The sequence below is a fragment of the Papilio machaon genome, chromosome 22 (genome assembly GCF_912999745.1).
Source record: "Papilio machaon chromosome 22, ilPapMach1.1, whole genome shotgun sequence".
Lineage (NCBI taxonomy): Eukaryota > Metazoa > Arthropoda > Insecta > Lepidoptera > Papilionidae > Papilio > Papilio machaon.
In genome coordinates, this window is record NC_060007.1 from 3,804,146 (window position 1) to 3,817,171 (window position 13,026).

Here is a 13,026-nt window from a genome sequence, read left to right on the forward strand (position 1 = left end):
CGTATAATCGTTCGTAAAATATGTTTCTCCGTTGCCAAATAACAAGATTCAATGGACCTTGAGATAATGTACGCGATTCACGTTTCTACTGAGTGTACAAAAATATTTGCAGCCATATATCACAGCTGATAACAATACGAAGACATTTTTGGGTACGTTCTCAAAATTACCTTTTTCTCTTAATGTCAAATAAGCAATTTATGGAGTCGCTTTTTGCGGTCAATTTGTGCTACGAAGTAATAAAATATATTACATTCGTAGATATAAGTATGGGTTTCGACTGTATTTTTTTTTAAATTTATTATGGCATTGGATATCGGTGTCCTTTAGCCTCAATTTCTCTTTAAAAAAATAGAAACAACAATGTGTTAATACAAATTGAAATCGAAATCCACAGTTACATACTAGCAACCCTCCCCAACTTTGCTCTGATATACTTGATGTTTTCGATCCTTGTTGATAGTTGAATATGCATTTTTTACATTTAAATTCTAAATTAAAAATAGAGATACTATTTAATTTCACTTTGTACTTTTTTTAATATAAAAGAATAGTTTAATCATACTTCCATCGGCCTATTTTATTCTTTTTTTGTTTTCTAAATAGAACGGAACACCTGATAAATGTCACACTGTTCCTTTATTTAATTATATTCAATCTTATATATAGTATCTAGATTATTTGTAGATAGCCTTCGGACCTTTTTAAATAGCCATTGACTTGTCTTTATTCTCCATTAATGGACAAATTAAATGCTATTTATATAATTTGTAAATAAAACCCCAAGTTTTGCCCCTTGCAAAATTATTATTATTTATTTATTTACAAACAATTATCATCGTTCTAAAAGAAATGACAACTAAACTTTAAGATAAAGTAGTTCAGGGCGCAGTTTCATTAGACGTTAGCATGCATGGTGCGAGAGGTTTCCTGTTCACGTATGCCTTAACGGTAGCTCGCGAAAACCGTTTTTATTACTTGCTAGGACCGTGCAATGTACTCTTTCCTAGTTCCCACATGAAGCTTGCTTTACACCGACAGATTATTTCCATTAGTCGTTACCCCACAGGCGGAGACTGTATGCTATATAACGACTGAGTTATCGACTAAAACTGTTTGTATGAAAATTACACGAAACACGCATTTGGCTTCATCTAATACCTACCTACAAATTAAACCGTTTCAAAATATTTCACGAAGTATAAATATCGTTCAATCAACGTTTCGTCTGTACGTATCAATGTATAGTATTTCGTATTTATTCATTTATTATTCCCGATTCCTGAAGGCCTGGCGTAAGGGGACGGATTAGTTCCTTAACTTAATTAACTGAAGGGCGAGGAAACGTTGTTGCTCTTGTTTTGTGGTCCCCTTCTTAGATCCGTCTTTAGTACTCTCGGGAAACAATATAATCAATATTTACTGTCGCTGAGAACAGTTTGACAAATTTTATTGTCTTGTATAAAAGTGTACGCAAAATAACCATCAATAAATATTATGTGATCGTGTTTTCTTTTTTTAAATTAATAATTCTTTTACATCTATGCTCATAAGTTACTAGGTTATATGCGTATAGTAGTTTTTACCGTAATTTTTAAAGAATTAATTTTCAACGTACTAGCTCCCCATTTTAAGTACGCTTAGATCGACTTATATTCTGAAAAATGGAAAAATATGTAAAAATATACAGAATTATGATTCGTGTTATGTTGAATGCGTAAATATGTTACATTAAACATTCTATCCGATAAATTATCTATTTAAATATTCAAATTATACAATTTTAACAAGTATAATGTAGAAATTATTTTACTGCGTGATTGAAAAAAAAGTAATTCAATTTTATTTTCACACAATATAAATATATATATATTTTTAATATCTGATTATAAGTATAAACAATTAATTCATAAAATTATCCCTACCGCAAAAATGTTTCTCCGGAAAGACAAAGCTTTCCCAATAGCTTTAAATACCTCGAAAACAAGAATAATTTCCCCAGAGAGTTTGACTCACAAACTGTCTTTATGTATATATTATCAGTACGTGTTACTAAATTCACATTGGGTTCGTTTAGTCTTTATTTATTGTACTATAACGCAAATTAATTTACATACTGCTATTCTACTAAGATACGCTTTTAAGACAAAGTTCTTCTTCAATTCAACTTTCCTAAGTTAAATTAAATAGATGAATCGTAAATCAAACAAAAATAAATATATAGAGTATTTATTTATAATGTTAATGTACAGTGTACGAAGAAAACAGTCTTGAATCGGCGATAAAAATTGTAATCACGAAAGGTCTTTAAAAAAAACATTTCATGATGATATACCTATCTTCTTTTCGTTTATAAAAAAAAATATTTTCAAAAGTCACCCGGAAAATTGAGGCCCCGATAAGTTCACTATCTACACATCTAAAGCGCTTAAAACAACTCATTTCCTGCCTCCTTTTTGCTCTGCCAACATAAATCCACCCACGTATCTGTGATACGTGAACGCATTTAAAAGGAATATCGGTTTTAAAAATGCTGATATATTTTCCCTTTCAGAAGGTACATTTATGAAGTTGACACATTTGGTTTTATATCTATTTTTTATAATAAGTTTTGTATAGTATATAACTTTACAATTTAGGCAATACAACGATAAGTCCTATGTATAAGGTCCAAAGTAACAAATTGATGATATTTACTTTTTTGTGTTAAAAGCTGTTAGTTTAGTTAACCACATGCACTAAACAAAATATACATTTATACCTATAGGTATAGGTGTAAATGATATTTTTTTGCTGAAGTAAAAGGGCCTTTGCGGACTATTTTCCTATATAGTATTTTCCTTATTCGTAGGAGCCATCAATATCTTACTAATCTTACTAATATTATAAGTCCGATTTGATAGACGGATGTTTGCTATTACGTGTCTCCAGTAAGGCTAAACGGATCTTGCTGAAATTTGACATAGATGTAGAACATAGTCTTGAAGAACACATATATATATGTGTTTATCGTTGAGCCAATCTGCCCACTTATCGATTGGCCGATGAAAAAAAAAATGTGAGCCGTCATGGGACGCCTGGCAGATGTGAAACATCGTGTGTGTACAAGTAATATGCATAAAATATTAAATATTATATAAATAAATAATGATAATGATAATAATGATAAAAATGATAATAATGAAAATAATGATAATAATGATAAAAATAATAATAATAATGTATACCTCAGTTTAGCGTGGCGACCCGTCGCCACGGCAAGCGTCGCCACGCCAACAATTCGGTTTACAAGTGATCCTATAGATGTTTCACATCAAAAACCCAATAGGTTACTTATTAAGTTTTGTTTTACTCCCCGCTGACGGAGGTAACATAAAGGTAACAAAAATAAAACACTGTCAAAAACTAGAAATATTGTAATACTCGTACTCCACTCTCGAAACAACAGTAAAAATATAGTCTTATCTATGTTTTTCTCTTAAGAGAATGAGAAGAGGTGGTTTATACCCCCAGAAGTAATAGTTGGAACATATCATTGCATGAAAATAGTCAACTTGCATCTAAAGTCATCCAATCTATATTCGATAGTACAATATCGAAATATACCAAGTTCCAATCAACAATATGACAACATATAAAGCTTAATAGAGCAGCTTAGTCCGTAACATTGAGAGCGAGTAGCCAACATAGCAGTACAAAAGTTCACGTTTAATCGTCCGGAGTCGAGTTTGTGCAATACAGTGCATGTCCCGACACTGTAAGCCCATTCTCATAATTTTCAAACAAGCTATCGCTTTGTATATTACGTTTTTAGTATTCAACTAAGTTCAATCCTCAACCTGATTGTATCAACCAAGATGATATTTAGCATCAAAGTAAAAAAAATATTTATAAATCAAAAAGATTTTTCAGACAAAATGATGTTTCTTTGCGTCTATTATTTGAATGCATTATACTACGAAAATGAGTTCCTACAGTTCAAACCGATATGTTAAATTGTATTTTATAAGACTTCATAATCTTCTTCAATATATATAAAAGAAAGTCGTGTTAGTTACACTATTTATAACTCAAGAACTGCTGAATCGATTTGACTGAAAACTGGTGGGCAGGTAGCTTAGAACCAGGAAACGGACATAGGATAATTTTTACCCCGTTTTCTATTTTTTATTCCGCGCGGACGAAGTCGCGGGTAAAAGCTAGTACATTATAAAAAAATGTTTTACGCAAATATTATGCATTTCAAATAATTCGAAATTACTTTAGAGAACGGTGACGTCAAATTAACGCTGATTTTATGCACATTCGTAAAAAATAATACTACTTATATATTATAGACTAGCTGTCGTCCGCGACTCCATCCGCGCGGTATTAAAAAAACATAATAAGTAGCCTATGTCTTCCAGACTATGTTCTATATCTGTGCCAAATTTAGTCAAGATCCTATGAGTCGTGCCGGAGATACCTTCAAACAAACATCCGTCCATCGAAACTTTCGCATTTATAATATTAGTAAAATATAACATACTGTACATGATATTTTATACGTGCGAAAGCGGGCGGGGTCACAAGTTAAAATATAAAGTAAGGAATTAACGTGAACCAGATTAAATCAACGGTCAAAGCCCCGAATTAAGTTTTATATGCGAATAATTCCATTTGATCCAATGAAAATTAATTTTAATAAATAATTAAACAATGGTTTATGAGAGTTGTGAAAAGAACGCGCCAAATGTGAATCTGTAATTTCTGCCGTGATCTGTGGTTTATAGTATCTTCTTCTTCTTAATAATTTATATACACTAATAAATTAATATACACTTGAGGGAAAAACCTTTATAAAAATCTTTTTTAATATTATAAGTTTGCAAAAGAGAAAGCGGCCGCCTAAATTCGCTGAAATGGCGAAGTGACCGTTGCCCGTCGCCTACCTTTAATCAACGGTAGTGAAGACGCACACAAAGAGCATATTTCCCCTTCCTATGGGTACACCGTCAAATCCACTTTCCCTTCCTATCCTCGCCTTATAGGAAAAGAGTTGGAACGGAAAGAGGACTTAAACTAGACCTTCACAAAAAAAAATACAAATTATAATAATTTCTCTCTTCTTTTACTGTACTTAAATTTCTTATATATTAAGTAGAAGTTCTTTTACTATTTGTAAAATGTGACTTTGATTCGCAAGCGACAGAGACAAATGATGTTGCTATAATGAGGTGCCAGACATTTAGATCGTTACTTTCAACAAGAAATTAGTTCAAAAGATTAAAATTACCTCCGTGTTTAATAGATAAGAGAAGAGAAAGAAGAAAAGATGTTAGAATATAATACACTTAAGAACTTAGAACTTTAGAATTTCATCACGGTATAATTATTAAATCTGTCGCACTTAAAGATGATCAGTGAGAGCTACTATCGCTGTAAAAATATGAAACGTTAACAATGATTAAAGGTCCGCAACACATTTGCGGTTTCTCTGGTGTTGTCCATCAGCATCGGATCAATTTATATTAAGCGAATCGATGCTCGTTTGCCCCATTCTCCTTTCACAAAATACAAATGCAACAAAGAATGTTTGTGTAACAAGTAAATGAGTGTTTGCTAAAAACAATATTTGTTAAGTTAAAAAAATATATTTTATAGAAATTATTCCTTTTTATGCCTTTATCTACACGATTAGGATTAAAAGACTTCTCTTTATTTTTACTTTACAAATTAGAATTTACATGGATAATATGATTTCAAAATGTTATTATCTCTGTTAAATAATCCCAAATTTGATTTCCTCGGAGAATTAATAGTGAAGGTCTTTATTAATAACGTTTCATATGAAGTTAATATATTAGGTCACTTCCGCGAAGTCTCCCAAACTAATTTCAACAAGCTGGTACCTTTCAAATTTGTAAAGATTATATTAATAACAGAGGAGACAGTTTGTCTGTAGCACCTGTGTCACCAAGTAATTGACTGACAGTTTTTTGGTTGTGTTGAAGAGGGTCCAAAAAGATTTTACTTATTGCGCGTTTTCCTTCTTTGTGTTCTTTTTATGAGTAATATTTAATATGTTAAAATGATGATGAGGATGAAACATTTTATTCAGCTACTTTATAATTTACAAGCTGTTGCTCGCGATTCCGTATGCGCGAAATTAAAAATAAAAAACTTAAGCTGTTCTGGAGATACCTTTTAACAAATATCCATCCAATCTTTCATTCATTTCAATCTAATTTATAATTTGAAAACGCTAACTATGCTAATCGGTACCATGTTATGTTGAAGTATCATTTATTTAATTCAAATTAAAGACAGGTTCAACGACCTGTTAATTAAATAAAAGATATATTTTAGTAATCAAATTGTTCTAATAAACTTAGGGAGGAGGTTTAAGGAGCAAAATATGACTGACCTAACTTTATTATGAATAACGACGAATAGTATGAATGATGACTCAAACATACGAGTCATCATTCATACTTATGAGGTCTTAAACTAATTATTTTAGTTTAAGACCTCATGTAGTAGACCTCATACATTCATAATTTGCAATAGAGTTTCAGACAAGCGAACTATTCTGAACAATGTTGTAATTAAAAACGGGGATATGTAACTTTTTGTATCTTACTTCTCGCTTATATCTTACTACATACCTTATATACAACTGTTTTGATGGATGGATGGATATATGAAGTTATGGATATTTATTGACAAGTAATTCCAGTAACGCTAGTAGTATCTAAAGCTACATTTTTAACATGTAATACTGAAAATATAATTTACGTCAACATTTCTATTACAAATCGTTTTTTTATGAGTTTATATCTACTTTATAGTTGTGGCTTTTATCTTTATTTATTTTGATATATTTAATGACATGAGTAAAATCTTTTTACATTATATTTTATTACTTGCAATAAAAAAAATGTCGTATAATTCAAAGAAGTTAGATACTAAAATTTTTTGATCAATCTATTAAGTTACGCAAGCGGTGTTTGAAAATTGGCACTATTCCATTTATATCCAGAAGATATAGAATACTTCGAAATACTCGCCCCCACTAGATTTACTGCTTTTTAATACATAACGCTTGCAATATATTCATTTCAAAGTATTTTAATTTTAGCCAGAGATAGTAGTGGGTAATTTTATCTACGAAATTCAAATGTAATTTCACACGGAAGATAAAAATGTAGTTCTAATAATTGAACTGTTAGCAGAACTTTCTCAATTTCCGATCCCATTATTCGATTTATGAGTTTTTATAATATTTTTTTCCCATTGTCAATATTGCCAACGACTAAATAATTGTGTTGGCTATGTTGTGTTCTTTTTTAGCCGACTTCAAAAAGAAGGAGGTTATCAATTCGACTGTACGACTGTCTATGGTCCGATTTTGATAAAAATTATTTTAATCGAAAGGAAGTGCTTGCAGATGGGTCCCATTTTTTTATTTTTTTTATTACTTGAACGAACAAAAAAAAACAAAGATTTATTTTGTAAACTGATTATAACATATTAGTTGTCACCCGCGACTCCGTCCGTGCGGAATTAGAAAAATTTAATAAGTAGCCTATGTATTCTTTCAAAGTATTCTCTGCATCTGTGCCAAATATTATCAAGATCCGTTGAGCCAAACATCAATCCATCCATCCATCTAAATTTTCACATCTATATATATAAAAGAAAGTCGTGTTAGTTACACTATTTATAACTCAAGATCGGTCGAACGGATTTAGCTGAAAATTGATGGGGAGGTAGCTTAGAACCAGGAAACGAACATAGGATAATTTTTACCCCGTTTTCTATTTTATATACCGCGCGGACGGAGTCGCGGGTAAAAGCTAGTTTATAATATTAGTAAGATAGTACGAGTATAGCGTGGAGTTTGCGTTAATCATCACTAGACATGAAATGTTAACATCCATTAGCGATTCGCAAAATCAATTTATGAAATCAATACACAAGTTAATGCAGTGTCATGTCAACCCTCTATTCGACGTCCGTCTTTGTTATTTGCTTCCTTTGTAAGCTAGCACTTACATAAAAAAGTAAAAAATAACTTAAATATTACAGGTTATAACAGTTCTGTAATTGTAATGTTGGTATTTGACCTCGTAAAGCAACGAATAAGTTATTAACTTAATTACTGTTTGAATACCAAAATTCAAATCGCAATATATTTGAGTGAAATTTTCACGTTCAATCATAAAAATTCGTAACTTGTAATTAGTGAGGTCTTGTAAGTTGTAAACGACCTCTGGTGTAACGTATTTTTATATTTGAACTATGATTCACGATAGCTTTGCCTAATATATAAGGTTTTTGCTTCCACACGTACAGTTAACTTTATTTACGTTGATATGAAGTGGGCCTTTTTTAGGGGGGAAAATCTTCAAAAGATACCCTGCCTTCTGAAGTCAGGGTTATGTGAGATTTGACACTAAAACCCCCTCGGTGGCCATCCTCAAGTGCAACTGGTAAGAGTCCCGGGATGTTCAAAGGAATGCACCGGGACTAATATAAAGTGGGCCTAGCACAAATATTAATGACAATCGCCATCTTATATTCATCCACAAAATTTGTATTGAAAGTTATACGCATTATACTGAAAGGGCTCATTACCTTTAGTAGTAGCTTGTGATTATAAAAGTGCTTGAGTTTGATAAAATATTTTAATAACCATTTATTGTTGCAAAACTTTTAAATATATCACATTTACTGGAATATAATTTTGCCTTCCAAATGGAAAGGATTTAAACGAAACACATTACACATCATCAGAAGTAGTTTCGTAAAGCATCAGAAAGTTCGAATTCGAAATACCCCATTCAATGGTTTCACGAAAAATTGGGTAAATAATTGCTTTACTTTAAGTGACCTTTTTATCTTTTTTAAGAATTAATTCTTTAAGCCATAGACCACTTATCTTGATAGCAACGATGACCTTTACCTTTCTGTTTAATGCTTTATGATTTAAAAAAAATTAACTACTGCCTTTTAAATACCGGCTCTACAACGTAAGTAAATCAATTTTCCTGCTATAAAATGCTGATAAATTCTGGAAGAGCAAACATTCGTTGGTTTAAGGAAGTAAGGAACCATTTACATATTATTATTGTATTTAAAATATCTACGTCGACGTCTTATACATTTTAAAAAGATACGAGACTCTATCAAGGATGATAAATTAATTATTTTCGTTAAAAAAATATATTCATAAAAAGTATTGATTACTCATTTCATAATAAATTGGCTTAATTTTTTTTTATTCTTTCGATATAATAGTAGTAAGAATTTTCTGACGAAAATGAGAAACGTCATTTATTACATGAAAAAAAATTATTACAATTATTACATAATTGTAAATGAACCGAAATTTTAAACGTTATTAAGTACGTTAAAATGTACGAAAGTTATTTCTGGCTCAAAAAACAATATAAAAAGCTTTACAAAATAAATATGTATATTTTTTTTTTTACTAAAAACAAAAAAGGTAAACGAAACATTTAAAACATTCACACTTACCTAAATTTCAAGACGACAACTTATACCAGGATTATAAACAAAAAGAATCACCTAAAAACACAATACAAAAGTTACTAAAAAAAAGTTTCCACGGTAACACGTCACGGTAAATTATTTACATTAACACGAATAACATTTAAAAACATATCCGTTAGAGACGTGCGTCCGACGAAACGCCTGCAGACCACTGCCGCGTAGGACGTGACTGCGCGCGCTACTACGAAAATATTCTGCGTTCCTTCGTTAAGCGCTTCTATGTTGAAAGCTTTTAAAACCCATTTTAAACTAACCGTTAATTTCTGAGACCTAAAAACACTGTATAAAAGATATCGCCATCCCTGTCATCTTTGACAAAACAGAAAAAACAATATATTTTACAGGAATTGTGGTCTCCGAAACCTACGACAAATGAATAAACAATAATATGCTGAAATTTATAATTTGATAGAAAAATTACTATTCTTATGTTAAAAGTATTGTTAAAAATATACATTGTGGGAAGTAGCATATTTCTAAGCGTTAAAATTTAATATATGTTGATACAGTTAATTTTGTTTGTTTGTTATTTATTAATGCATAGACTACTTAAACGTAGAGGGTTTTAGAAAAAAAAAATGAACTATTCGGTGCCGTCACCGGACGATCAAACGTGAGTTAAGCCGTTTCTTAATTAATTAATTATTATGTCTCACGAAAGTTTAAACAATTTAAACTATTCAAAAATGTTTTTGCTTAGTAAAAATCTATATTATTTCTTAAATAAAATTTATTTACCGAAATAAGAATAAAGTAAAACAATAAATACGTCCCAAGTTATTGATTACTTTACCGATTCGAAACAAATGTTTTTGTAGAGTATATTAACTTAGCTACGAAACCTTTTCTTATGCGTCACTTGATACGCACTTGACCATTATAAAAGAAAAAAATACGTTTCTTTTAGTTTTTGCGATTATGTATTGGAACTACAAAATATTTTTTTTTAACTTTGTTATTTTCTAACTTTGTGAACTTCTTGTTAATTTCAACGAGACTAATAATTTCATTATTGCGTTTCCTGTTTTTTTTTAAGATTAAAGGAAAACGTGGCTCTTTTATTTAATTACATAGCTTGTATTTTTTGTGTATGAAACGTAGCAATGCTTTATTAAAGATGTTTATACAAGGAGATTGCCATTGGCGTATTGTTTCAAAGCTTTTTTTACTTAATGACAAAGACTGCCTTACTTTGAAAAATAGAACAACTAGAATATTAGGTATGTTTCTGGCTTTTATGGAGAAAGATGAAAGGTTTGATAAAGAAAACATGGAGGAGAAAATTGTTGAACAAAAAACAAATCATATTTACAGCTGAACAGAATTTACGTTTTATTAAAAAAAAAAACTTTATATAAACATTGAATGTGTTATTTAAACGCCTCGTTAAATAAATTGATCTATTGTGCGGCTATATTTCATTTTTTTGCCAAAACTCCAAGCATAATACGATCTTTTCCACGTCATGCACATCGTAGTACCCTTATCAATCAAACACATCTCATATTCGGCCAACCCACTGCGTGCTTGATCATTGTATCATTTAATCTGACAATGCCACGTTAAATAAAACATATTCTATGGAATTCACAGCTAAACAGAAAGCCATACTTACTGTTTTCTGAAACAAAATCTCTGTATAAAGCAAATAATATCATCTCTGTCATTATTTTTGACAAAACAGCCTTTGAGAAAACGCGAAAACTAAAAACCAACGTCATAGTTTAATTTTTGTTTCGGCAGGAAGAGAAATAAGTAAGTTACCTTTTATGACATCACACAATAGAACTGTTAAGATTTATAATCGATAAAAAAGTCGATATGCCTACCAAACTCGATATTAAAATCGATTTAGATAGGTAAAGGTAATAATTACTAATGTAAATCAACAAATCGAAATACTTATTACTCGATTAATACAAGAAGTCGATTAATATTTTACGACATTCCAAATATTTGCGATTGTTAAAGTAAATTACTTTTATATTTTTAAGAGAGTTTTTATTGTCGAACGAATTGTTTTGTTTCTCGTAACTGTCAAATAGATTTTTTATAGTCATTGTATCCGGATACAATTAAATGGAAAGTACATTTCTTTTTCATATTTTTCTTCTTGTAATAAATCAAAATACTTAAATTATTTTGAACCAAACAAAAACATCTTGGAATAAAAAAAACTTGAGAGGTGTCAAGGGACACCCGGATGGAACGAAGTTCCTTTCGATTAATTAGTGAAGGAACCAATGTTTATTATATGAATAAAAAACTTAAGTTTTCACAAGAAGTACATTTTATTTCTATGAATTTTCGTTATACATATATTGTCACGTCGTTGCCATGGTGAAGTAGCGCTCATTCGTCGTTAACATACTTACTATAGCAAAAAGTGTCGTGACAACTTTTCGTAAGAATTTTTCCGTCTAGCGCCCTTTCACAACGCGCGATAAGGAACTTCGTTCCAAATTGTATTTAGACTTACTTATATTATAAATGCGAATATTTGGATGTATGTATGAATGGATGGATATTTGTTAGATGGTATCTCAGAACAAATCAACGAATCTCGATGAAATTTGGTATAAATGAAGAACACAGTGAAAGAACGCATAGGCTACCAATTCCCCAGGATTGTATTCGATTTACATATTTACTCGATAACTCCGCAACCGTTCAACATATCTTATTGTAATTTGGCATAGATATAAAACATAGTCTTGATTAACACATGAGTTACTTTTCATCCTTTTTTTTAATTCTGTGCAGACGAAGTCGCGGGCAAAAGCTAGTTATGCTATAAATCTATCTGTAATGAAGTTTTAATGTAGTAAAATTATTTCAACTTTTTTTTTCACATACGAGTGTTGTAAGTTGTGAAAGCAAGTAAGCACTTAAAAGTACACTTAGGCAGCACTTTAAAAAATGTAACTGACGCCAAGGATCAAACAAAGTTGCTTAGTTTATATCGCATTAGGTTTATACTAAAGCAATGTATGTTTTTTAAGTTTAGTTACATAATTTTTTATTACATTCTAAATGTCCAAAAAATATGTACATATTTTATTTGTATTCATATGTATGTTTTAGTTTTCAGGTTATTAAAATCCCCATTATACCTAGAAATGATTTAATTTAAAATCAGACAAATATAATTCTTGTTAAAACTTCCATTAAAGTACAGAACTTCATTTTCCAAAAGCGCAGAAACCTTTCTGCAGTTCTCAATAATAAAAAGGCATAAATAATTTCGTACAAACTTATGCTAGGGTATTTTTAATGCCTCAGTACTATTCATGAAAAAGCTTCCTGCTACTTGATAAATGCTCCCCAAGCTACTCATCCGTCTTCTTTGTTCAACTCATTAATTTTACCTAGCAATTATAGAAACCATTAGTATGAATAGGACAATATACCTCTGAAGAAAATTTGTGTACTTAAACAGAAATGTTCTTTACATACATCACCGCCCGA

The 13,026-nt window shown here is 30.6% G+C and overlaps 1 protein-coding gene across 1 annotated transcript in view; it reads right to left on the reverse strand.

Moving 5' to 3' along the window:
* Positions 1-9,694, reverse strand: part of LOC106711336 (head-specific guanylate cyclase) — a 33,770-nt gene extending 24,076 nt beyond the window's left edge. The window contains exon 1 of the mRNA XM_045683552.1: positions 9,523-9,694. The gene's annotated coding sequence lies outside the window, so the exon portion shown is untranslated. The remainder of the gene's footprint in view (positions 1-9,522) is intronic.
* Positions 9,695-13,026: the final 3,332 nt, after the last annotated feature.